The sequence below is a fragment of the Podarcis cretensis genome (genome assembly GCF_951804945.1).
Source record: "Podarcis cretensis genome assembly, chromosome: 9".
Lineage (NCBI taxonomy): Eukaryota > Metazoa > Chordata > Lepidosauria > Squamata > Lacertidae > Podarcis > Podarcis cretensis.
Genome location: NC_137178.1, coordinates 80572805 through 80599525, shown reverse-complemented (window position 1 = coordinate 80599525; position 26721 = coordinate 80572805). Strand labels below are relative to the sequence as shown.

General features: G+C 46.0%; 1 protein-coding gene across 2 annotated transcripts in view; it reads left to right on the top strand.

Annotated features, from left to right (window-relative positions):
• The window catches only part of LINGO1 (leucine rich repeat and Ig domain containing 1), a 728722-nt gene that overhangs the window by 258075 nt on the left and 443926 nt on the right, over positions 1-26721 (top strand). For both annotated transcript variants that reach the window (XM_079991599.1, XM_079991600.1), the window contains exon 2: positions 12247-12290. The gene's annotated coding sequence lies outside the window, so the exon portion shown is untranslated. The remainder of the gene's footprint in view (positions 1-12246; positions 12291-26721) is intronic.

The following is a 26721-nucleotide window of genomic DNA, read 5'->3' as shown; positions in this document are numbered from 1 at the left end:
TCAATAGCCTTTGCCCACATTAAAAATCAGTAGCAAGGTATGTGTAGGGGGAAAGAACCCATGTGATACCAAATCCCATTACAGGCATTACAGAACATAAGAAGAGCCTTGGTGGGTCAGACCAAATTCCTATATCTAGTCCAGCATCTTGTTCTCCCAGATGCTTTTGGGAAGCCAACAAACAGAACACGAGAATAGTAGCACTTTGGGCTGCAAGCCCCATCAGCCCCAGCCAGTTTGGCCAGTGGTTGGGGATGATGAGACTTGTAATCCAACAACATCTGGAGGGCACTTGGTTGGGGAAGATTGATCTACAACCTGGAGTTTCAGTGAAGTTCTGCTCAGAGTTATTTCCCCAGCCATGGTGTGAGAAGCAAGCAAACAAACCCAGACCCAGCTGGCAAAAGCTGTTGCTGGCATGCGCAGCAACCACTAATAACCCCGGGGAGTTCATGATGGAACAGAACAGTCAATCAACTTTACAACTGATTGATTGAATATAGCAGGCCCATTGTAGCCTCTTTTTATGGAGTCAATCCTGGAATGGTGAAGAATCCTTTATTGTCTAAGGAATACTTATGCAAACAAGCTCAATGGTTTAATAGGAAACACCTGGAGATGCCGCCCAGGAAGGTGCTGTAAATTCCACCATCCCTTGTATTTATGAGGCTTTTTCTCCCCACTATTATTTATAGTTTTCCAGATACACTGTAGCTCCTTTACATAGATTAGCATAGAGTGATATATGAGTCAGAAACATATTGAGAGGAGGAGGTGAAAATGGACAGCTTTTTTGTGGCTTCCAGTACAAGCCTTTTGCAAAAAAATATCTTTTTCCTGTTCTGAACAATGTAAGAAGAGTCCTGCTGGATCAGACCAAACACTTACGTAATTTTAGCATTCTGTTATTACAGTTACTTATGCAGAGGGAGGGGGACATGAGATACTTTAGGGATGGGTGGCTTTTAGAAGGGGGCAGTAAACACACCTCTGCTAGGTCCTACCTGTAACGCAGTGATGGGGAATTTGTAATCTGTGGCCCTCCAGGCATTGCTGAACAACAGCTCCTACTGTCTGGTCCTTGGCCATGCTGACTGGGACCGATGGGAGCTGGAGTCTAGCAACACTTGAAGGGTCACGGTTCCCCATCCCTGCTGTACTATGGACAACCCTCGATGTCCATAGAACACCAAGCAGGAAGAGTGTGTGGGGAGCAGTCAAGGCAAGCAAAGCCAAGGCAGAAACTGGTTTTTTCGGAACAGAGATGAGACAGAAAGTCATGGGTGGAGCTGGGTCAGAACCCAGTAATTGAAACTGGAGTCATAAGCAGGTAGATCAGGGGCAGAATGTGGATTATGGATGCACATGGAGTGGCTCATACAGTGGGACTGAACATTCACCTGGGGGCATTGTCCTTCATTCCTTCCTTCTCTCCCTCTCCCCCTCTCCCCTCTTGCGTGCGCGCGCGCACACACACACACACACACACCTTATCCCAAGGTCTTCTGGCAGAAATGGCTGGTCTTTCTTTCATGCATCAGAGAGATACTTCCTGGTGCATCAAACCTGATACCAAGGGGGCTAGTGTTTGTGGAAATTCCAAAGGGAATTAAGTCATTCACCTAAATAAATAATTTTAATATTTATGGAAAATAGAATGTAAGATAACAGCACCTTCCAATATGTAGAATTCCCATGCAGCAGTGGATTGGCAAGCAGACGATCAGTCTCTGGGGATAGCTCACCTGCCACTTCTCCTGTTCCATAGCCTCATAGGAGCATGCAGCTGTAGAATCAGCCATGGCCCTGGTGTGGACAGGATTGCAAACAACTCTCACAAGGGTGATTGGAATCACCAGCATGGAAGGTCCTACCGGCTGATCTTGATCCTTGGCTTAGACAGCCTTTTTTCTAGCTAAACTAGCTGAACCTCCTGAAGAGCTGTCCATGGTTCTGACTGGAGTGGACAAAACTTTATCTGCTTCCCCTGAAACCCTTGAGGCTTAAAAGAGCAGGATAAAAAGGTAAAGGGACCCCTGACCATTAGGTCCAGTCGCAGACGACTCTTGGGTTGCGGTGCTCATTTCGCTTTACTGGCTGAGGGAGCCGGCGTACAGCTTCCGGGTCATGTGGCCAGCATGACAAAGCCGCTTCTGGCAAACCAGAGCAGTGCACAGAAACGCTGTTTACCTTCCCGCCGGAGGGGTACCTGTTTATCTACTTGCACTTTCGAACTGCTAGGTTGGCAGGAGCAGGGACCAAGCAACAGGAGCTCACCCCATTGTGGGGATTCAAAATGCCAACCTTCTGATCGGCAAGCCTTAGGCTCTGTGGTTTAACCCACAGCGCCACCCGCGTCCCAAAAGAGCAGGATAGGTAAGACAGAAGAAGGCTGGGCTCTTAGCTTCAATCTTGCTGGTGTCCTTGCAAGATCAGATCCCCACCCCCTTCTAACTTCTCTCTCCGCTGTGGAAAGTTGGGGAGAAGGAGACAATGAACTGTTCTGTTCTCTTTTTCTTCTGAGCTTTCTTCTCTTCACCCTAATAGTTAGAAAATCAATAAGGGAAATTAGAGGCAAGGAGAGGTGGGGATGTATCTGCCTGCCAGGGAAGGATATGAATGGAATGCTTCTAGGGTTGGAAGACAGAGGCATCATGGGTGGGTCTGCATAGCTTTATTTCCCTTTTTTTGCATGGGGAAAAAAGAAGTGTTCTCTCTCCCAGCAAGCGGGGAGAGTGAGTTGATTATATTGAGTTTACCTCCTACATTTTGGTTGGAGATCAATTTTAATGAATTTAATAGGGCCCCAGTGTTAGAAGACAAGAGGAGGGCTGGTGGGGAAGGAGAGCAGAACAAGAGGTTTATTTCCTTGCACTAACATGATTACACTGCCACCTGGCAGGGGAAGCATCTCTTGGCACCCTCTCATCTCTGTGCACTCCCTTTCCCTGGCACTCTGCCAACTGGGCTTCATGTGGGAGGACTGGAAAGGGAAGGAAGGGTCCAGAAAGTGGGAGAAGCAACAAGAGGAACAGCCATTTTAGATCTGGTCCTAACCAATGTTGATGACCTGGTTAGTGGGGTAGAAGTGGAAGGATCATTAGGCACAAGTGATCATGCTCTTCTGAAGTTTACTATACAGCGGAAAGGAGCAGCCAAGCATACTAGGACTCAATTTCTTGACTTTAAGAAAGCCGACTTCATAAAACTTAGAGAAGTGCTGGGTGAGATCCCATGGACAGTAATACTAAAGGGAAAGGGAGTTCATGATGGCTGGGAGTTTGTTAAGAGGGAGATAGTAAAAGCACCACTTCAGGCAATACCAATGAGACGGAAACATGGAAGGTGCCTAAAGAAGCCAGGGTGGCTATCTAAAGAACTTTTAACTGAGTTAATATTAAAAAAGGATGTTGTCAGAGCTGCCTCCAGGTCCCAGCTCACAGAGGACCAACGCTAGGCTGTAGTTATGTACAAAAGTCTTTATTGAGGTTCAGTTTCCATTTTAAAGCCGCAGCGTGCAGCTCTACGTCTAGACCTTAGACCGGCGAAGTCCCGTCTGAGTCTCCTCCCCTTCCACACCAGTTTAAGACTCTCGCCTTGCTCCACCTCTTCCTAAGTTCCTTTCTCCTCTGGGCCCTCCTGCCCGCTAGGGTCTCATCCTTCCTGGACTCCTCTGACGCTGACCCTGACGATTCTTGCCCCTCCTTCCGGCGGGCTTTAGGACCTGGTTCCCTATCCGGGCTACCTTCTGTGCCGCTCGCCTGTACCTTTGAACTTGGCGCGCGCGCCCAGCCTACAACTTTCCTCTTGACCGTTAACTCGCTCTCCGATGGAGGCGTGGTCAACCCTGACTCATCTTCTCTCGCTGGTGGTGCATATGTGGGCTCTGACACCTGGGACTCCTCCCCCCCACTACGCTCTGGTGGGGAAGCTGGTCCTGATTTCCAACTGCTGCTCTGGGAGTCCCCGCTGGCCCCTTGCTTCTGGGGTGTCCCCCTTGGGTCGCCCCTTGCCCTGCCCATCGGCGCCCCCTTCTGTGAATCTTCCGATTGGCTGGAGAGGCTCATGGAGTCTATCGGGCTGCTGTCATATTCTCCTACGCTGCCCTCGGATTGCTCCCCCTCGCTCTCCATCTCCTCTCCTCCCTGCGCTCCCGCTGAGTCCCTGACAGATGTGTACAAAAAATGGAAAAGAGAGGAAACCACCAAAGAGGAATTCAAACAAATAGCCAGCACGTGTAGACACAAAGTCAGAAAAGCTAAAGCACAGAATGAACTCAGGCTTGCTAGAGAGGTTAAAAGCAACAAAAAAGGCTTTTGTGGGTATGTTCGTAGCAAAAGGAAGAACAAAGAAACAGTGGGGTCACTCAGAGGAGAAGATGGTGAAATGCAAACAGGGGACACAGAAAGGGCTGAACTCCTCAATGCCTTCTTTGCCTCAGACTTCTCCGATAAAGAAAACAATGCCCGACCTGAAGAATTTGGAGCAAATGATTCAGCAGAGGAAACACAGCCCAGAATAACTAAGGAGATAGTACAAGAATACTTGGCTAGTTTAGATGTATTCAAGTCTCCAGGGCCAGATGAACTGCATCCAAGAGTATTAAAAGAACTGGCAGATGTGATCTCAGAACCACTGGCAGTCATCTTTGAGAATTCCTGGAGAACAGGGGAAGTCCCGGCAGACTGGAGGAGGGCAAATGTTGTCCCTATTTTCAAAAAGGGGAAAAGAGAGGACCCAAATAATTACCGCCCAGTCAGTCTGACATCAATACCAGGGAAGATTCTGGAGCAGATCATTAAGCAAACAGTCTGTGAGACCTAGAAAGGAATACTGTGATCACCAATAGTCAGCATGGATTTCTGAAAAATAAGTCATGTCAGACTAACCTGATCTCATTTTTTGACAGAATTACAAGCCTGGTAGATGAAGGGAATGCAGTGGATGTAGCCTACCTTGATTTCAGCAAGGCATTTGACAAGGTGCCCCATGATATTCTTGTAAAGAAGCTGGTAAAATGCGGTCTTGACTATGCTACCACTCAGTGGATTTGTAACTGGCTGACTGACCGAACCCAAAGGGTGCTCATCAATGGTTCCTCTTCATCCTGGAGAAGAGTGACTAGTGGGGTGCCACAGGGTTCTGTCTTGGGCCCGGTCTTATTCAACATCTTTATCAACGACTTGGATGATGGACTCAAGGGCATCCTGATCAAATTTGCAGATGACACCAAACTGGGAGGGGTGGCTAACACCCCAGAGGACAGGATCACACTTCAAAATGACCTTGACAGATTAGAGAACTGGGCCAAAACAAACAAGATGAATTTTAATAGGGAGAAATGTAAAGTATTGCACTTGGGCAAAAAAAATGAGAGGCACAAATACAAGATGGGTGACACCTGGCTTGAGAGCAGTACATGTGAAAAGGATCTGGGAGTCTTGGTTGACCACAAACTTGACATGAGCCAACAGTGTGACGCGGCAGCTAAAAAAGCCAATGCAATTCTGAGCTGCATCAATAGGAGTATAGCATCTAGATCAAGGGAAGTAATAGTGCCACTGTATTCTGCTCTGGTCAAACCTCACCTGGAGTACTGTGTCCAGTTCTGGGCACCACAGTTCAAGAAGGACACTGACAAACTGGAACGTGTCCAGAAGAGGGCAACCAAAATGGTCAAAGGCCTGGAAACGATGCCTTATGAGGAACGGCGAAGGGAGCTGGGCATGTTTAGCCTGGAGAAGAGGAGGTTAAGGGGTGATATGATAGCCATGTTCAAATATATAAAAGGATGTCACATAGAGGAGGGAGAAAGGTTGTTTTCTGCTGCTCCAGAGAAGCGGACACGGAGCAATGGTTCCAAACTACAAGAAAGAAGATTCCACCTAAACATTAGGAAGAACTTACTGACAGTAAGAGCTGTTCGACAGTGGAATTTGCTGCCAAGGAGTGTGGTGGAGTCTCCTTCTTTGGAGGTCTTTAAGCAGAGGCTTGACAACCATATGTCAGGAGTGCTCTGATGGTGTTTCCTGCTTGGCAGGGGGTTGGACTCAATGGCCCTTGTGGTCTCTTCCAACTCTATGATTCTATGATTCTATGATTCTATGGCTGCTGGATCCCTGCTGGCACTGCAAATAGATAGTTCTCCATTCAGAGTGGTGTCATTGGCTGAAAGCAGGAGGTGGCACAATATTTAAAGCAGGCATAGGCAAACTCGGCCCGCCACATATTTTGAGACTACTATTCCCATCATCTCTGACCACTGGTCCTGTTAGGAGTTGTAGTCCCAAAACATCTGGAGGGCCGAGTTTGCCTATGCCTGATTTAAAGCAATTTTACACAGAATAACAATGGTTCTCCATATTCAAGTAGCACATTTAGTGCAATCAAAGAACCGCCCCCTCAAATGCTCAGTCTGGTTCCCCAACCATTATCTCAGTTTCTGTTTGGTAATTTATTTTGTTCTGCTGGTGGCCCTCATTTGCCGAAGCTGTTGTATAATCCAGCTGGCTACAGGGGCTCTCATAATTATAAGCATCTAAGGGTTTGAACTCACATCCCTGAGATTAGGATTATCTGAAAGAAGGCACAGAGCCTGGGGAGTGGTGGTGGGACAACAATGAGTGGTCTCAGGGGAAAGAGGGAGAAGACTAGGAAGAGGAGGTGTTGGAAGCTGAAGGGGTAACAGAGTTCAGTGAGTTGGGAGAGTCTATGGCAGAGAGAAGTCAAGAATCTGGGGCAGAAGCTGAAGCAGGTGAGTGGGAGGAGGGAGGCCAAGCGGCAGAGATCAATCAGGCTAGTGAAGAGTTTCTGGGAGGACCCCCCTCCCTCCCTGACTCCCAGAACCAGAAAAGGTATGAAACAGGAGGAGCAAAGACAGGCCACATGCAGGAGCAGTCTCTGATCACTTGCAAGAAGCCCTGGAGAAGAGGAGGCCAAGATGGCTGTGGGGAGTTGGGGACTTTTAGTCTTGGTAACTGTTTTCATGGAGTAGGACCTACAGAGCATGAGTTTCAGTGCTCACAGCCAAATCTGTGAAGATCATGTTTTGCTAATAAAGAGTTAGCTCCAGCTTTGAACCAGAGGTGTCTTTCCCATAGGGCTTAGCGGTTCATTGCGCCAGGGCGCCGGCCTCTCAGGGGCACCCCAGCAAGTGGGGGAGCTGCGCGGCTTTGCCAGTGGCCTCCCCTTTCCCTGCATGCCTGCCAGCTGCGCCTTGCCAACCATATGGCTGGTGGGCATGCAGCTTCCTTCCCAAGCCTCTGTGGGAGGAGAGCGATCCCTGCAGGGGCTTAGGATGGAAGCTGCACCCTGCCAACTATATGGCTGGCTGGCGTGCAACTCTCTCCTCTCTCCCCCCCCCCCTCTCTCTCTCTCTCTCTCTCTCTCTCTCTCTCTCTCTCGCCTGCCTTGTGGGAAGAGGGGGGCAGGTGATTTGTGAGGGGGAAGCGGAGTGTGAGGAGGAAGAAGAAGAAGAAGAAGAAGAAGAAGAAGAAGAAGAAGAAGAAGAAGAAGAAGAAAAAGAAGAGAGCCCCCCCCCACTCGCCCCCTTTCTTCCTCTGGCTATGGAGCCTCCTAGCTGGGTTTTCAGCCCTACTTGCAGGGTCCCCTTGCCCGTCCTGTTCAGCTACATTGAGCCCCAGCCATGAGTAGCAGCAGCCCTGTGTTTAATGTTACGGGCAACTCTATCCCGGGGAAGGGAAGCCTCCTCCCATCGCTCTTCTTCTTCTTCTTCTTCTTGGGGGGTGGGCTCCATCTCTGCCCCCCCCCAACAGGGTCCCTAGGGGTTGTAAAGCAAGCCAGACCATTTAGCACTAACCCCATTCATTCCAGCAGCTGGCCATCACCCACTAACTCCAAGCCCTGCGAAAAATATCATCACCATTACTACTACTGCTGCCCTCCCCCCATAGATATCAGGGTGGCTCACAGCCTGAAACTACGGTATTAAGCACATGCTAGAAACTAGAACAAAGGCAAACCAAACCAAGCCAGCAACCCTCCTTCTCCCTTATTTGTGAAACAAGCCTGTTAATTGCCTATCCAACTTTAAAAAAAGGCACTCAAGGTTTCTGAGATCAATGCAAGCTAAAAAGCATTGCAGGGGGTTGGGCTAGATGACCTGCAGGGTCCCTTCCAATTCTACGTTTTTCTGAAACACACACACACACACACACACAACTATGGTCCCTCTGCAGTCCTCACCCCAAGCAACTGTGTGTGAGACTTGCTCCCCAGAAAGTGTGCCTTATCTTGCTACCTGTGGTTTTTGGTCTCTCGTCAGCCCCCTCCCCCCAATCTATTCATATTCCTTTCTCCCTAATCTCCAATATTATATTTTCCTCTGGCTGAGACTTAAAACAGCCCTAATTCCCACCTGTGTTTCTTGCTGCAGTCCTACTGTCTACTTAGAAGTAAGGCCCTATTAGATTCAGCAGGGCTTACTCTCAGGTAAGTGCAGTTAGGGCTGCATCCTTTGTGACCCAAGTTTTGGGTCCTTTTTAGGTTCAGGATGTCACTGCTTTACCCCCACCCCCACCCCCCACAATATTTGAAAATGTCAGCTTCGTACTTAAACACCAATTGGCCGGGAACTTCATTCTCTATACCTTTATTAATTTATTTAAAGAACAACAAACTGGTGATTGCTTTAACTTTTTGATATGTGGTGATTTGAATCATGAGGATGAATTAGAAGAACTGCTGAGTCTTGAATGAGTCTTGCTTTGGAACTGAGGACTTCATTAGATTTTCTTTTGCCTTTTCATTTTCATTTGTTCTAAGGGGGCTTGTTAGATATAATGTGTAAGTGTGGTGTCAGCTCCCAAAAAAAGGTCAACAACTTTGGGGGGTCGTCCCCCCCTTAAAAAAGGTTGACAACTCTGGGAAACGGGGGGCCGTAGGGATCTTTGCACCACAACACCAGATATGCTTAAGACGGCCCTGCTTTGAATTGTGAGTTTTACTCACCAACTTGCTCTGTGACAGTGGGCAAATGAAGCAATAGCCACTAACAAATGAAGCCAAGAGCTGTGAGAGAGAGCAGGAGGAGAAAAATGGTGACATGAGCAACACTGAGACAATGTGAATGTTCCCCATTAAGTGACATTCATCCCACATTGGAGGTACTTCTTGACCAAAGACTACCATGAAATGGCACAAGTAGTTCAAAGGGCTAGTGGCATTCCTTTCCGTGACAAATAGCATCCCACTTTAAGGTTATGGGTGCTAAGTAAAGTGGAAAGGTCTGTCTGTCTGTCTGTCTGTCTGTCTGTCTCTCTCTCTCTCTCTCTCTGTGTGTGTGTGTGTAAGATCTCAAGAATACTCTCCTGACTCAAATTTGTATAGAGAAAGTCTATTTCACAGCCTCTTTAATTGAGAGGGATAAAGGTGTTTGTTTTTTGTTGTTGTTGTTTAAAGCCTCATAATATTATGTACCTATTTGGTTAAAATTTAGTTTGGCCTGAAGACAACAAAGGATTAGGAACCTAATAGCCTTGCTGGATCAGAAGAGAGGCCTATCTAGTCCCATGTTCTCCTGCTCCCAAAGTGGCCAGAATATTATGGGAAGCCCACAGGCAGGACCAACAATACTCCACAGAAAATGCTTTTGGGGAAGAACTAGGAAATGAGTGCAAGACTTATTCATCCTGTTCCTACAGGGACCAACCTATGGAAGCCCAGAGGCAGGACATCAGTGTAATGGCACTTTCCCCACTTGGGATTCCAAGCAGCTGGAATACAGTTGGGCTCTCTCCCTTTAAAGCTATCCAAGGGGGGGGGGCACCACTGCATGTTACTGATATTCCACAACACATGGGAGAGGGAGGTTGCATAAAGCCACCATGATGAATAGATCATCAAAAGATCATTACTACTTCACGGTTATGCCTGACCACCAAACTGTAAATGGGGCAACAAATTCTTTAATTAATTGTGCATTGTCTGAAGGAATGCTTTTTGCCTCTAATCTAAATCTACAGCCAACCATTTAAGTGGGCAATCTCAAGGGATAGTATTGTGAGAGAGTGTGACCATCATCCCTGCCCGCATTCTCTACAACAAGGGAGTCCACATGGGACACTATGGACATTGTGGGACAACATGACCCATGGCCAAGATTGATGGAAGCTGAAGATCAATAACATCTGGAGGGGCATCATGTTGACCCCCCACTTTACCATTTTTAGTTCTATAGGCTCCTATCACAGGGATGGGAAAGAAGTGACCCTTGCACTGTTGTTGGACTTCAACCCCTATCATCCCTGATCACTGGCATTTCTGGCTTGGGGCACATGGGAGTTGAAGTCCAAAAAGGTCTGGAGGCCCATTGCATCTTCATTCCTGCTCCAACATGTCACCCTTTTACAATGCAATCCTGAGCACGCCATTAAACTCTCTAGCAAATGGGCTTATGATGGGAACCTTAGTCATTATCACACACACCCTTAGCTATGAAAAAGGAGTAAAAGTTTAAGCTGTCAACAGTGCCTTTTCTAACTATAGTACATTTTTTCTTCTCTAGAACTTTAAAAGAAATATTTCTACACTTTCTTTTCCTTTTTTGCTTGCTTCCCCACCCCCACCCCAGCTAGTACAGGAAAACAGAAACATTTGGCAATTGCACCATATTGTGGATGACTAATAGGTTGTCTTATTCATACAGAGAACTGAGAACATTGCTTTAAAAAACACGCACACCAATATATGCAGATTTGTGCATGAATCTAAAGTTCTCATTTTTTTGGAAAAATGTATGAGGGTTTTTTTCCTCATCCCACCCCACAAGAAGGCCAATTTGCAGAATTTTCTCTGAATATTGTCCATCATGTTTGTGTGGGGCAACAGCCATTGCCTACACCCCATGTCCACACAATGCCCTGAATCCCAAAATGATCTCAGGTCTGGGGCATTGCAGAGAACAGGAAATGCCCTCCGGTTGCTGCTGCTGCTGCTGCTGTGGGACACCCCCAACCCAAACAATCCTGGTACCGTTGCTAATGGTGAATCCCACCCCCTCAGAAACTGTGGGATAATTTCTCCTCCCCCTGGAGGAATGCAGAGAAATGCCCCACTCCAATTTCTGAACCCATCATGTGAATATTTTTTGAGGGGTCTTTTGCGTATGGCTCAAGTTACATACATTGTGCCTACATTACTAAAATGGGAGTGGACACTTGGGCCATTACAGCAGTGACCTGAGTGTCAGCAAGAATATAATTCATAGGCATACACAACATTATATGCATTACTTGCCAGTCCTTCTGTAACTGTCTAGTCACTGTGTAATCCAGGGATGGGGAAACCTGTGACCTGCCACATGATTTTGGACTGCAGCTCCTATTGTCCCTGACCGTTGGCCAGTCTCACTAGTGCTGATGGGAGCTGGAATCCATAATGCATTGGGATTCTGCCATAAGGTCCTGAACCTCTAATAATTCCTTGCCACACTTGCCTCTTAGTAAAGCAGTGGGCTTTGCAAATGTGTTCTTGGTGAGGATTCATTGAAAGCTTAACAACGGGTTCAAAGGAGGGCAACACTGAGGATCTGTGATATTGAAAAAGATGTCTGTTGGGGAATGGTTGAAGGAACTAGTGAGGAGATAACTTAGAGGGCACATGACTAATACATGAAGGGCTGTCACACAGAAGAGGGCAGCAGCATGTTCCCTGTTGATGTCCCAGAGGTTAGGACTCACTCTAACAGGCTTAATTTACATAGGGGAGGTTTGGGTTTATGGTAAGCATAGTTCGGCAACGGACTACGTGGCCCAGAGGACTGCTAGCCTCTTATCACTGAAGGCTTTCCAGTCAAGGCTGAGCTGTGCATGTTCCAGCTCTGAATTTCCTGCATCAAACAAGGAGTTTGACCACAAAGTCCTTCTTGCCAATCTTGGCCCTGCTGCTCATCTTTCAATCCCAAGGGAAGGTGGGTGGCAATGCTGCATGCCAGAACACTTCCCTCTCACTAGTGAAAGGGGCGTTGTGGTGGTGGAGGAAGTGGTGGCTGGAAGGAGTGCTGCCTCTTGCGCCTCCACTGCCTGTGACAGGTGCTTCCCCCTGCCATGTAGGTGGGCCAGCTCTGCTTACTACTGCCTGGTCCTCTGTGTTTATCACATATATCCCTGGTCCGAGACTTGGAGAACTATAGAGAGACACTCCCCTTTCCTAAAATGTTGGTGTGAAATGTTTGATCCTGTGAATGGGCTGTTTCCTTATCCATTCCCCTCTTTTATTCTTTCACAGATTTCTTCTCTACACAGAAGGTCCTGGGCAGATTTCTGTCATCAGTAAGTGCTATAGACTGTTTTCTTCTCCCAGTTACAATTTTGTGTTGGTGTTGCCCTCCTGAATAACTTCATCACACATCTCAGGACGCATTCACACCATGCATTTAGGGCATGCTTACGCCACTTTAAACACTCATGGCTTCCACTTCCCTTGCAAGAATCCTGGGAGCTGGAGCTTGTTAGGGCTGCTGAGAGTTGTTAGGGGGTTCCTAGTCCCCTCACAGAGCTACAACACCAAAAATTCTCTGTGAAGAGACTCTCAAACAATCCAAAAATTTTTTGGGGAAGCCATGGTTGTTTGTAGTTGTATCATGGCACTTTAAATGTATAGTGTGAATGAGGCCTTAGTAAGATCAAAGCAATCTTTTTCTATGTGGTGACCAGCACCCAGGTTTGCAAAACTGCTCACCAATCTAGTCAAATGTGTCTCACCAGCAACATATGGTGGTCCATCAGAATCTTAACAAACCAATGAAAGGGTTCTTGTACACTTGTTGAGCTACAGTAATGAGCTGAATTTGGCTCTCTGAAAGACCTTCATTGGCTCCCAGTACGCTTCCAAGCACAATTCAAAGTGTTGGTGCTGACCTTTAAAGCCCTAAACGGCCTCGGCCCTGTATACCTGAAGGAGTGTCTCCACCCCCATCATTCAGCCTGGACACTGAGGTCCAGCACCAAGGGTCTTCTGGTGGTTCCCTCAGTGCGAAAAGTGAGGTTACAGGGAACCAGGCAGAGGGCCTTCTTGGTAGTGGCGCCTGTCCTGTGGAACACCCTCCCATCAGATGTCAAGGCAATAAGCAACTATCCTACTTTTAAAAGACAACTGAAGGCAGCCCTGTTTAGGGAAGTTTTTAATGTTTGATGCTGTACTGTTTTTAATATTCAGTTGGAAGCTGCCCAGAGTGGCTGGGGAAACCCAGCCAGATGGGCAGAGTATATTATTATTATTATTATTATTATTATTATTATTATTATTATTATTTCTGTGTGAGTCACACGTTGTGCAGTTGTCCTGCTCTAAAAATGTGGTTTGCCACTTGCTGGTTGAGATTGTTGTGAATATGAAATACTTGTCTCACTAAAAAAAAAGTCCCAAAGTAACATACAAGGAACAGCAGTCCACAAACCATTTTTTGCTTATGGCCTACACCGTTCATTCCCTCAGCACATGCAGAGGATCATTCTTTACATGAAATGCAATTCAAAACTTTCTGCAATGTGTTTATTTTACATCCACGGGATGTGCCTTTCTCATTCTGCACTGGCAGATCTTGAAGGATGTCAAATGGATAATTCAATTAAGATGCTGATGTGATTCAGGATGAAAAGGGGGGTTCGTCAGCTCCAAGATCAGCCCCCAAGGCTTTGGATTCTCAGCATCCAGACACACCTTCTTGAAAGTTCAGAAGGCAGATGGTGATGTGAGGCATCTAACCCAGCTAGAACAGAGCAGAAACTTGCCCTCAGGAGCTCACGGAGGTGTGTGGCTTACATAAAGAACAAGCAGGACATTTGGAGCCTATAAAGAAATGTGAAAGACCAAAGAGGGATGATATCTGGGCCAGATGAGTGGATGGCATTATCAGTGACCTTTACAGCAACAGGGTTGTTTCAGAGCTATAGTTTTTTGGCTTGTTTTCTACAGTCTACAGTCTTGCTGTTTCATTTACTTCTTGTTTGCAGAGTAGCAGATCTTGTGCAAGCTCTTGTGTGAGCGATTTGGGTTGGGTCTCTATAGCAATTTAATGGAAAGGAGAAAGGCCTTGGGATGGTCTACAACTACTTGTCTCATTTCCCGTCTGTTTTCATGTGTGATGAAAAATCCCTTCTGATTCCAGTAACTTGCAATGCTGATAAGAGAACATGCAGACTTTAAAGGGTGCCCTGCTGGATCAGGCCCATGGCCCTTCTAGTTCACATCGCGTTTGCATAGTGGCCAACCAGATGCCTCTGGGAATCCAGCAAGCAGTATTTGAGAGCAAGACCCCTCTCCTCTCCTGCGATTTCCAACAACTGGTACTCAGAAGCCTTGCTGCCCCAACTGTGGAGTCAGAGCACAGCTCCTCCTCCATTAATTGGTCTTATCCTCTTTTAGAGCATTCCTGCTCTCATAGTAGCTATTCAGATGCTCCTGGGGAGCCTGACTTGAGTGCAAACAGGACTTGAGTGCAACAATGCTCTCCCCACTTGTGATTACCAGCAACTGATCTACAAAGACATACTGCCTTCAGTACTGGAGAGCATACAGGACTTTTATGTCTAGTAGCCATTGATACCTGTATCCTTTATGAAATTCTCTAAGCCACTATGAAAGCCACCCAAGTTGGTGGCCATCACCCCCTCCAGTGGGAGGGGAGTTCCATGGTTTAATGATGTGCAGTGCCCTGAATCTTCCAGGATTCAGCTTTCCTGGGTGGCCCCAAGTTCAGGGGCATAGGAAGGGGGGTGGGGGCAGCTCCCTCTGGGTGTCATCCTTTGGGGGGGTGACAAAAGGCACAACATGGGGGGCTTGCCCCACCGCCCCCATGCGCAGTGGATTGCCCCACCACCGCCGTTAAATGTGGTGGATTGCCCTGCCATCGCACGCGACGGATTGCCAAGCCACCACTGCTCTGCACGGTGGATCGCACCGCCCCCCACGCAGCTTGCACTGCCCTCCCTGGGTGCATGGCATGGCTGCCGCTCCAGGCGCCATGCAGCTAACTCCACCACTATGACCTTTTTAGGCCAAAGAGGTTACTTTCTCTCATGAGCATTATCTGAGGGCCGCATTCTAGTGGTGTCTGGGGCCAGAGGCAAAAGGGGGTGGAACAACCTTTGTACAGTGGGCTAGCTCACACACCGCTCTCTAGCCTCCATCATTATTTATCTGTTTAGGGCCTTCTCCAAGGAGCTCAAAGTGGTGTCTATGGTTTTCCCCTTCCTCATTGATCCTGTGAGGTAGGTTAGGTGGAGAGGCAATGACTGGCCCGAGGCCACCCAGTGAGCTTCGTGACTCAGTGGGGATTGGAACCCAGGTCTCACAGGACCTATTCCAACACTCTAAGAGATGCAGCACTCTGGCTGTAAGACAAGAAAGAGTCGTGAATAGATTTCAAGGGCATCTTCTAACCAGGTAGAGACACTCCAGGAGACTGTGAAGGGTAGAGGCTTCAGAAAGAGGATATTGCAGTGGTGGGAGGGTGGCCTGGTGGGAAACTGGTCATCCCTGCTTTGTACCAGTGTCGAAAATGGTGGAATCTGATAAGTAATATTAACATCGTGGCGGCTGCTAAATTCAGGGGTTTTAAAGTCAAGTTTGTCTATTTCATGCAGGAGAAGTAATATGGCTATAAATCCACAGCAACTTAACAGAACCTCCATGCTAAAAGGCATTCTATCCCTGGGCATCACACATTGGTGATTCATGCCCTGCTTGTTACCTGATTAGCCATGGTGTCTTAACCAGAATGCTGTGTTGGCGGGGGACAGGGGGTGGTTTTGATTTCATCTAGCACATCTTATTTATTGACTAAACTTTGGAAACCTTAAAAAGCACACATGCTGAATCTGAGACCTTTTTCTTCATTGTTCAGATTTCTTTATATTTTAAGCAGTGGAATTAGCTTTATTAATAGCATAAGAATTTGATGATCCTTTCTGTTCTATGTTTAAATAATATATTTGTCTTGCAAATGATAACATGGAGCAGAGAAAGGAAGGGTTTGCATATTGTCAGAGCAATTACCTTCTGGAGGGAATGGGACTGTTTGCCTGTGGCTGGAAAACCAGCAATGAAAAATATATGCCCATACGTAATACAGAATCATACATTTGTAGTGCTGGAAGGGACCTCAGGGGTCATCTAATTCAACCCCCTGCAATGCAGGAATCACATTAGGAATCACTGACAGATGTGTTGAATGGTTTCTTTAAATGTAAAGGTTCATCATTGTTCCACCTAATGTGTATGTCTTTAAGGGGCCAGAGCAAGGGCCAGAGCAAGATAACTAGACCCAGCTTTACAGCTGTGAAACATAGCAGGTGCTGCTGAGTTGCGTTGATTAAGGTGTGTCAGCATTTGCATGTAGTATATAAGGAGCAGCACCTAGCTCTCCCATTACCCTGGGGGTTGGGTTGGTGGTTGGGTCTGGTTTGTTGTTGATGTATTTAGTGTATAAGGAGTTTTTGTCTTTGTAATTAAAACCTTGTTTAAGTTATTTTTGAGTCCCTTTCTTTTTAATGCATGGTCACCCCAGCAAGCTCTCTGCAGCGCTACCATACTGTAAATAGCCAACATCTTTGGTTATGGGCCCAGCTGCTGAGTGGATGACTGCATATTTTTGGACTCTGAGAAAGGTTTGAAAACTCCTTCTCCTGTTAGTGTAGTTTTTGTGGGTCTGGAAGATTTCCAGAATGGTTGACCGGGTTCCTGAAGCTGAGAAGGCGCTGGTCTTCCCACAGCTAACAGATGAGAACTATAGTTTATGGTCTTTTCGGGTGGAGGCGCTTTTGACCTCTAAGGAAGTATGGACCTATGTGACTGATGACCCTCCTGACCCTGTAACTAATGCTTGGTCGAAAGGAGATGCAAAAGCCAGGGCGATAATTAATTTGGCAGTTAGCGACCAGCAAGTAGTCTATATAAGGAATAAGAAAACTGCCAAAGAAATGTGGGACAGTCTTGCAGCAGTGCATGTTAGAAAGGAGTCAGCGTCTGCACTGACATTTTTCAAGCAGCTGTACCAGACGAAGTTGCAGCCTGGTGGTGATTTGGCAGCACACTTGAGATGTCTGGAGGCAATACGTGGCGAATTAATTCGAAGGGACATGGACATACCTGATATTCAGTATGTTTTTATCATTCTTTGTTCCCTTAATGAGGACTTTGATGGTATAGCTAGCCAGATATCTGCCATCCCACCAGCACAATTAACTGTGGAAGGGGTGACGGCAAGATTAATGGGCGAGTTGGATAGAAGGGAGGCTTGTGCTATAAGCACTCCTATTTCTAGAAGTAATGAGGAACGCCATATGCAAACTTGTGGTGATGCGACTGCATTTAAAGCTGCAAAGCGTTGTTGGTTCTGCAATAAGCAGGGACATTTTGCAAAGGACTGCAGATCCAAAAGAAAGCAAAGTACTCCTAAGCCTGTTTCTGTTCGTCAGTCACGGTTGTCAGCCCAGCAGTCGACATCGTACCGTAAAGACAGAAACGAGCCGCGAGCTTTTCACGCTCGGACTGCAGATCATAAAAGAATTAAAGGTGCCAAGTGGAAGTCTTTTATTGTGGACTCAGGAGCCTCTCACCACGTTTGCAACAATCGAAGCTTGTTTATTTCTTTCGAAGAGGAAATTGGTAATGTACATTTAGCCAATTCACAAGTCTTGCAGTCACTTGGCAGAGGTACTGTTAAACTTGACTCTTTAAATATTACAATAGCGAACTGCATTTACTGCCCATCAGTGGACAATTTATTATCAGTAAGGTGTTTTGCTCGTCAAGGCATAAGTGTGCGTTTCTTAAATTCAATGTGTGAGTTTTTTGAGGGGAACAAACGTCTATTGTATGCCCGGGACTCTGATGGTTTATATAGACTGTATTTTCGCACCTACTCCCAATCGCCTATAAATTGCAGAGCAGCACAGTCAAGCCAGGGGTTGAGGAATGTAAGGCCACATTCTGGGTGTGTCCATGAGGCGCACAGAATTCTGGGACACTTGAATTTTGCTGATGTAATTAGGACGAAGAATATTGTTAATGGCCTCAACTTAAAACCATGTAAATTCTTTATGCAATGTTTATCCTGTTGCAAGAATAAGATTAAGGTTGCACGCAAGGGTAGATGCTCAGATAGGAAAGTAACTGAGCCATTTGAGCGTGTACATTGTGACTTAGTTGGGCCACTCCCACCATCATTAGGAGGTTCAAAGTACTGGCTCACTCTCATAGACCAGTATAGTAGATATTGTTGGACTTATGCAATAGCTGACAAGTCCCAAGCATTTGAGAAGTACAAAGTTTTTTGCAACTGGGTAAAAACGCACTTTAACAAACCAATTAAGAACCTGTTTTCTGACCGGGGCGGGGAATTTGTTTCTGAGGATTTTGAGAAATTCCTGGAAGTGCAGGGGACTACTCATGAGTTATCTTGCCCCCGAAGTCCCTGGCAAAATGGGCTTGTTGAAGTTGTGCAGCGTGACTTACAGGCAGGGGTTAAAACGTATCTGCACGATGCTAATCTGCCCAAAGACTTTTGGGCTGAAGCGCTTAATGTGTTTTGTTATGTTAGAAATCGCAGTTATCATTCTGGTTTAGATGTCACCCCCTATGAGAAGCTGTTTAAAAAACGCCCTAATCTGAAATACCTACGCATTTGGGGTTCAGATGTAATTATGCATTATCCCGCTAAGCAGAAATTGGGTGAGCGTAGTGTTCAGGGAAAATTAATGGGCTACCAGCAGGGGGCGTACAGAATTTACATACAGCAACTGGCAAATTTCATATTACCAGAAGCATGATACAAACTGTAAATTGGAATGGAGTTGCTGTCTTCCAAGATACTAATGGTATAGATAATACTGAGGAAGAGGCAGCAGCAGGAGGAAATGGTCTTCTGAATTAATGGAAAAAGACGAAAAGCCTGTTGAATCTGATAATTTGTTTGATGATTTAAAGTCACAGGCACCCGAGGGGAGGTTAGATTCTCTTGATTTTTCCGACCGTGAGCTTAGCCTACAGGCACCTCTTCAGTCTAACAATGATGATTTGCAACCTGAAACTAGTAGTTCACTTAGTCCCATTAAGTCTGAGGAGTCTGACTCTCCTTCTGGACTGAGACGTTCAGATAGAAAGAGGCAGAAGCCACAACGTTTTGCAGATGAACATTTTAATACTGTGTATGCCAATAAGGCGGTTTTTGAGCCAAAAAGCTACAATGATGTTCAGAATTTACCTAAGCACCAAGCTGTAAATTGGTATAAAGCTATGAACTCCGAGATAGCTTCTTTAAAAGAACATAACACTTGGTCTCTTGTACCACAAACCCCAGATATGAGACTTATCGATTCAAAATGGGTTTATAGAGTTAAAATGAATGACAAAAATGAAGTTGTAAGGTACAAAGCAAGATTAGTTGCTAGGGGTTTTCAACAAATTCCAGGCGAAGATTATGATTTGTGTTATTCACCAAGTGTAAAATATGAAACAGTTAAGCTTTTGTTAAAAGATGCATCACAACGTGGACATTCTGTTTATCACCTAGATATAAAAACTGCATATTTGTTTGCAGATTTAAAAGAACAAATTTTTATGCGTGTTCCTGAAGGCATAGACGCTGCTGAAGGTTTGGTATGCAAATTAAATAAATCCCTTTATGGTCTGCACCAAAGTGGAAGGAATTGGCACCAAACTTTAGCAAAAGAATTGCTGGATATTGGTTTTTCACAAGGAAAGGCAGACAATTGTGTGTTTATAAAGGAAAGGGCAAACTCTGTAACAAAGATATGTGTGTATGTAGATGACGTGTTAATTTCTACAAAAACTAAACAGGAATATGAAGAGGTAGTTTCACAGTTACAGAAGAAATTTGATGTGGTGGAATTAGGCATAGCTAAAAATTACTTATCCATGCAAATTGAGAAAGGCAAAAATGGATCTTTTCTGGTTCATCAAACTGCAAAAATTGATGATCTTGTTGAAATGCTACGTTTAGAAAATGCAAATGGGAAGGAAACGCCTATGGTGTGTGGTTTCACCTTTACAGGTGAAGATAAGCCATTCTCTAATAAAACTCTGTATCGTTCTGCCATAGGCAAGCTAAATTTCATTCAAAGAATCTCAAGACCAGATATAACTTATGCTTTTCACTTTCTGGCAAAATTTGTGGAAAAGCCTACTACACAATGTTTCTCTGCTCAAGAGAGTGGTAATGTACCTTAAACATACCAAACATTATAGGTTGCAGTTTACGTCAAGTATTGACAAAGGTTTTGAAATTTTCTGCGATGCATCTCATGCAGTGGAACAAAATAATTGCAGGGGTGTGTCTGGTATGGTGTTTTGTTATAACGGTTGTCCATTTGAATGGAAGTCCCAGACACAAACCATTATTTGTCTCTCCACAACAGAGAGTGAATTATGTGCATGCGTTCAGGCCACTCGTGATGTAGAATGGTATCTGCAAGTATTTGCAGACCTACAGATGCAAGTAACACTACCAGTAAAAGTTTACCTTGATTCCCAGAGTGGACTCGCTATCCTATGTTCAGAAACCAATACGCAGCGCACCAGAGTCTTAAGATTACGTTTGCAGTTTGTAAAGAAACTAATTGCTGACGAAATGATTGTATTTGAATATGTCCCAGGTGATAATCAAATTGCGGACATTTTTACAAAAGCACTTCCAAAGGTTACACATGAAAAACATGTACAAAGTATGCTTTATGTTTTTGTTCCACAATGATGAACCGCAGGGGAAATGTTGAATGGTTTCTTTAAATGTAAAGGTTCATCATTGTTCCACCTAATGTGTATGTCTTTAAGGGGCCAGAGCAAGGGCCAGAGCAAGATAACGAGACCCAGCTTTACAGCTGTGAAACATAGCAGGTGCTGCTGAGTTGCATTGATTAAGGTGTGTCAGCATTTGCATGTAGTATATAAGGAGCAGCACCTAGCTCTCCCATTACCCTGGGGGTTGGGTTGGTGGTTGGGTCTGGTTTGTTGTTGATGTATTTAGTGTATAAGGAGTTTTTGTCTTTGTAATTAAAACCTTGTTTAAGTTATTTTTGAGTCCCTTTCTTTTTAATGCATGGTCACCCCAGCAAGCTCTCTGCAGCGCTACCATACTGCAAAAAGCCAACAAGATGGCCATCCTGCCTCTGTTTAAAAACCTCCAATGATGGGATGGGTCCAGCACCTTTCATGGTGGCCAATTCCACAGCTCTTACTGTCAGAAAGTTTTCCCTCATATCTTCCTGTGCTTTACGTGCTTGTCTTGGGGTGAATGCCTTTAGGAGATGGTAGACATCTCAACCCATAGGGCAACAGTGTTAACAGAGAAATCACTGAAGGTGCTAGTTAGAAAGATATGAGAGGGAGAGGACTAGTAGAGCTGCCCAAACTGCTAGTTCCCTGGTTTGGAGAACAATTTTGTCTATGTTGGGGTGAGGAACCTGTGGCCCTCCAGTTGTTGTTGGCTTCCCACTCCCCTCACCATGGGCCATGCTGGCTTGGGCTTGTGGGGGCTGGAGTCCAGCAACATCTGAAGGGCCACAAGCCCTGCCCCAAACAACCTTCTGATGCTCAGAAGCAGCTGGTACAGTTTTGGATTTTAAAAAATCTATGGGAACCACCTCATCCATTGTCAGCTCCAGATCTTGAAATACAATGCTTATTTGCAATTTAATATTGATTGTTGTCAAAAGTTTGGCTCCCTTGATTAGTGTGCATGGGTCCTGTCCTGCAAACTCAGTGAGTGACCAGGGATGTAACCAAAGAAGTGGAATAGTCCTTAATTGTCTGGAAGCTCTCTCCCATCTTGGGAATGTAACAACAACAACAACAACAACAACAACAACAACCACAACAACAACCACAACAACAACCACAACAACAACCACAACAACAACCACAACAACAACCACAACAACCACAACAACAACCACAACAACAACCACCACAACAACCACCACCACAACAACCACCACCACAACCACCACCACCACAACAACCACCACCACCACAACAACCACCACCACAACAACCACCACCACAACAACCACCACCACCACAACAACCACCACCACAACAACCACCACCACCACAACAACCACCACCACCACAACAACCACCACCACAACAACAACCACCACCACAACAACAACCACCACCACAACAACAACCACCACCACAACAACAACCACCACCACAACAACAACCACCACCACCACAACAACCACCACCACCACAACCACCACCACCACCACAACCACCACCACCACCACCACCACCACCACCACCACCACAACCACCACCACCACCACAACCACCACCACCACCACAACCACCACCACAACCACAACCACCACCACAACCACCACCACCACCACAACCACAACCACCACCACCACCACCACCACCACCACCACCACAACCACCACCACCACCACAACCACAACCACAACCACAACCACAACCACAACCACAACCTGGCTGGGTTTCACCAGCCACTTTGGGTGGCTCCCAATCAAATATTAAAAACACAATACAGCATTAAACATTAAAAACTTCCCTAAACAGGGCTGCCTTCAGATGTCTTTTAAAAGTAGGATAGTTGCTTATTTCCTTGACATCTGATGGGAGGGTGTTCACCAGGACAGGCACCACTACCGAGAAGGTACTTCCAAGCCTGCTGTTGTTTGAGTTGGGCAGTGAAAAAGCACGGCAGAGAGGTCACTGGCCGGAAGTGAAGGTACAGTTGGTTGCATTGGGAATCTCAACCAGCCTGCTGTAGAAGACTGCATCTACTATGTGCTGCTTGGATTATTGCAAATACAGTCGTACCTTGCAAGTCAAGCGGAATCCATTTCAGAAATCCGTTCAACTTCCAAAATGTTCGAAAACCAAATTGCAGCTTCTGATTGGCTGCAGGAAGCTTCCGGGTTTGTGGTGTTTGGGAGTCAAAACGGATGAGTTCCAGGGCATTTGACAATCAAAGTATGACTGTTTTAGTGTCACCATAAAGGTTCACATCTAAAAGAAGTTGATTTCTTAAATTCCTTTCTTGAACCTGAGGTAGTTGGGGAATTTATAACCTTGGTGCTTTGCTGTGCATCTTGTCCCTGCCCTGTGTCTGCACAACTCGAAGGTGAGATGGAGCATCTTGGTTTGGAGAGCTACAGCTTTCTCTATCCACCATCCCACTGTCCCTGTTGTTAGATACAGCCATACCTCTTGTTACGTTTGGTTCAGGTTACGTCTTTTCAGGTTGCGTCCCGCGGCGACCCGGAAGTACTGGAAAGGGTTACTTCCGGGTTTCGCCGCTTGCGCATGCGCAGACGCTCAAAATGATGTCACATGCAGAAGCGGCGAGTCACGACCCGCGCATGCGCAGACGTGGGTTGCTTTCTGCTCATGTTGCGAGTGGGGCTCCGGAACAGATCCCGTTCACAACCAGAGGTACCACTGTAATGGCATGGCTATGGACATAATGCAGATGGAAAAGGTGCTTCAAATCCACAGGGATTTGCCTTCCAGACTAATTTTAATGGGTAGCTTTTAGGCAGCATAAAACTGTAACAAGAGTCCTGCTAGATGAGGGCAATGGGTCATTGAGTCCAACATCCAATAGCAGACAATCAGGTGCTTCCTTGAAACCCACCTAAAGGGACATCAAGACATCAGCCCATAAGGCCTCTGAACCTGAAGGTACTATAGGATGATCAGGGTTAATACATGAGTCCTCTCTCATTTTCATCTAATTCTTATTTTTTCATGAAACGTGGTCTTAAACATCAAACTATTCCCAACTTCTCTTGGTGAGATTTTGTGAGGGAGGCGTTATTCTTGTTTGTATTTTTCATTGTCTTTGGACAGGACTGCAAATGTTGCTACAAGTGTGATTTGATGAATAATCAGGAGGGCGAACAAGGCTCTGAAGTTCAGCATTTTCACTTCTTTTGCATAAGCAATTCACTCTTGTCAAAGAAGACTAGATACGAGAGACAGCTGGACTCCCCCCCCCCCCCCACTTTCTAGCAGAAGTAATAAAATCAGTGACATTTCTCTTGTCTTCTGTTAACATTCCCCCCCCCCCGGTGTCTTGTCACTTTCTTCAGCGTAATGGTTAATGCAAAAACATTTGCCACATTCAGTGAATATGATTTGCTCTGTGGCTTGTTCATGAACATTTGGAATAAGAGCATTCTCATTTCCATTTCCTGTCACAGAACAATAGTGTTGGCTGACACCGGTCATAGAGTCACAGACCTGTGGAGTTGGAAGGGACCCCAAGGGCCATCTAGTCCAAACCCTTCTATGCAGGAACCTCAACTAAAGCATCTGTGACAGATGGCCAGCCAACCTCTGCTTAAAACCCTCTAAGGAAAGAGAGTCCGTGGTCTTCTAAGGAATCTCCCTTCCAAGGGAGTCCATTCCACAGTCAAACAGCTTTTACTGTCAGAAAGTTCTTCCTGATGTTTAGTCACAAAATATGTATTTTTCATAATACATTAGTGCAAAATCTGTAATTTACTGGTGATGCACTGAAAAATATGTATTTTACATAAAACGATTGCACAACATGCAGGTAAATCATGTACAATGGGATAAGATGTAATTGGATTAGCATGGAACAGGATGGTGCAGAGCTATTACAGTGTGCCACTGAGACCAGAAAGGAATGGAATTAGAAACACATGCCTTCTCTTACTGACACCCATAGAAATCTGGGCTCTCTGAAGCACAAAGGCTGAGTTGAAGAGCACTTGCACATATTTTTGCAGGGGAAAAGTGTATTTGAGGGTCCAGAAACCTCCAAAGATGCCCTCCACCTTAGTGCCTGTTGCAGCCAGAACATTTATGTACATGTATTTAAATGTATACACTGCTTGATTGTTAAAAAAGAGCCCATCAAAATAATTAAGATCAGATCAATGTTGGAGATGTGGATTAAGTAAATCAGATTATATACACATTCTTTGGAATTGCTCTTCAAATAGAAATATTCTGAAAATCTGTTCAGGCTAATATCTCAGATATGTTAGGATATCATATACAGTACAGTACAGCTGCACCTGCTTCCTCTTGACTTTCCTTTGCAAGTGACCACCATTGATGGGAGGGAGTTGCTTGGGGGGGGGAGTCACACACCAGACCCCTCCCATGAGAATGAGGATCTCCACGCACTCCGAAACCATAGCCTTTCATGTGATCACCCATTATCCTGGAAATGAGTTGGTTGGCTCTGCATGACCCAGTGGTGTTGTGGCACCAGCGATCCCTCACCTTCAGGTCGGCACACTGTGTAGAGCACTGTCTGGGAGGGGAGGAACCACAAGAAAGGAAAGCCAAGGTGGCGATGGTGTGTCTAGGGGAGAAGGACAAAATCCCTCCGCAGTACGCAGATTTTGAGGAGGTATTCAGCGAGAGGGAAAATTTATCAAGAACTTTGCCTATTTGACAGCGCCCATAACAGATTGTCTCCATGGGAAGAAAAAGTTCCAGTGGACTGAGGAGGCGCCAAGGGGATTTGAGGAGCTAAAGAATGTCTTTGCATCAGAGGGGCAGCTGTTGAACATGAATCCAGACAAGCCGTTACGGGTGGAAACTGACGCCTCCAATTGGCCCATCGGAGCAGTCCTGTTGCAGCAAGATGCAGAGGGGATTGGAGGCCTTGCGCCTTTTTCTCCAGGAAACTGAACAAATCAGAGCAAAACTACAGCATCTACAACAAAGAATTGTTCGCTATTTTCAGGGCCTTTAAGCAGTGGAGACATTTATTGATGGGGCGAAGCAGCAGGAACAGGTGTGTACAGATCACAAGAACCTGGAGTATTGGAGGACAGTGCACATGCTTTGCCAGAGGCAAATATGCTGGGCGGAGTTTTTTTGCCAACTTTAACTTTAGGATCCAGTACATGGAGAGCAGAACGTGAGAGCTGATGCGCTATCTCACAAACCCAAGTACTTGGAGGAAGAGAAGCCCCCCGTGGCCAGACATATGTTCCACGGGGATAAATGGACTTGTGGAGGAGCACTAGCTGAAGAAGCAGAACTGGTGCGACTCACTAGAGACAATGTCTTTGCTCAGAGGAAGTTCAGTGAACTCAAGAAGGGACTGGGAGCAGAGAGGGGCTTTGAGGAGAAAGGGTGGCTGTTGTTCTACTGGGGGCACTATATGTGCCTGGAGAGTCCCTAAGGGTCAGAGTTCTCAAACAGCTCCATGACAGCCCTACTTTGGGGCATTTTGGACAACATGAGACCATGTTGTTAGTTACGAGGGACTTTTGGTGGCCCAAGGTGAGGGAGGATGTGTGGGACTATGTACAAGGTTGTGACATGTGTCAGAGGGCAAAGGGTGAGATGGTGGCTCCAGCAGGGTTACTAGAACCCCTGCCCACACCCGGGAGGCCGTGGGAGGTGTCCATAGACTTCATGACGGACCTGCCCACATCCAGAGGTAAGACGGCGGTCATGGTGGTGGTGGACCTGCTGATCAAGATGTGCCACTTTGTGGTATGTTCCCATGCAGTGACAGCGGAGGAAACTGCCAAGTTGTCCGTGGATCATGTATTTCAACTGCATGAGGTCCCTTCAAGGGTAATTTCTGACTGTGGGAGGCAGTTCACCTCACAGTTCTGGCGCAAACTCATGAGTCTGTTGCAGGTAGAGGTGAGCTTCTCTACAGCAAGGCACCCAGAAACCAACGGACAAGCTGAGAGGGCGAATGCC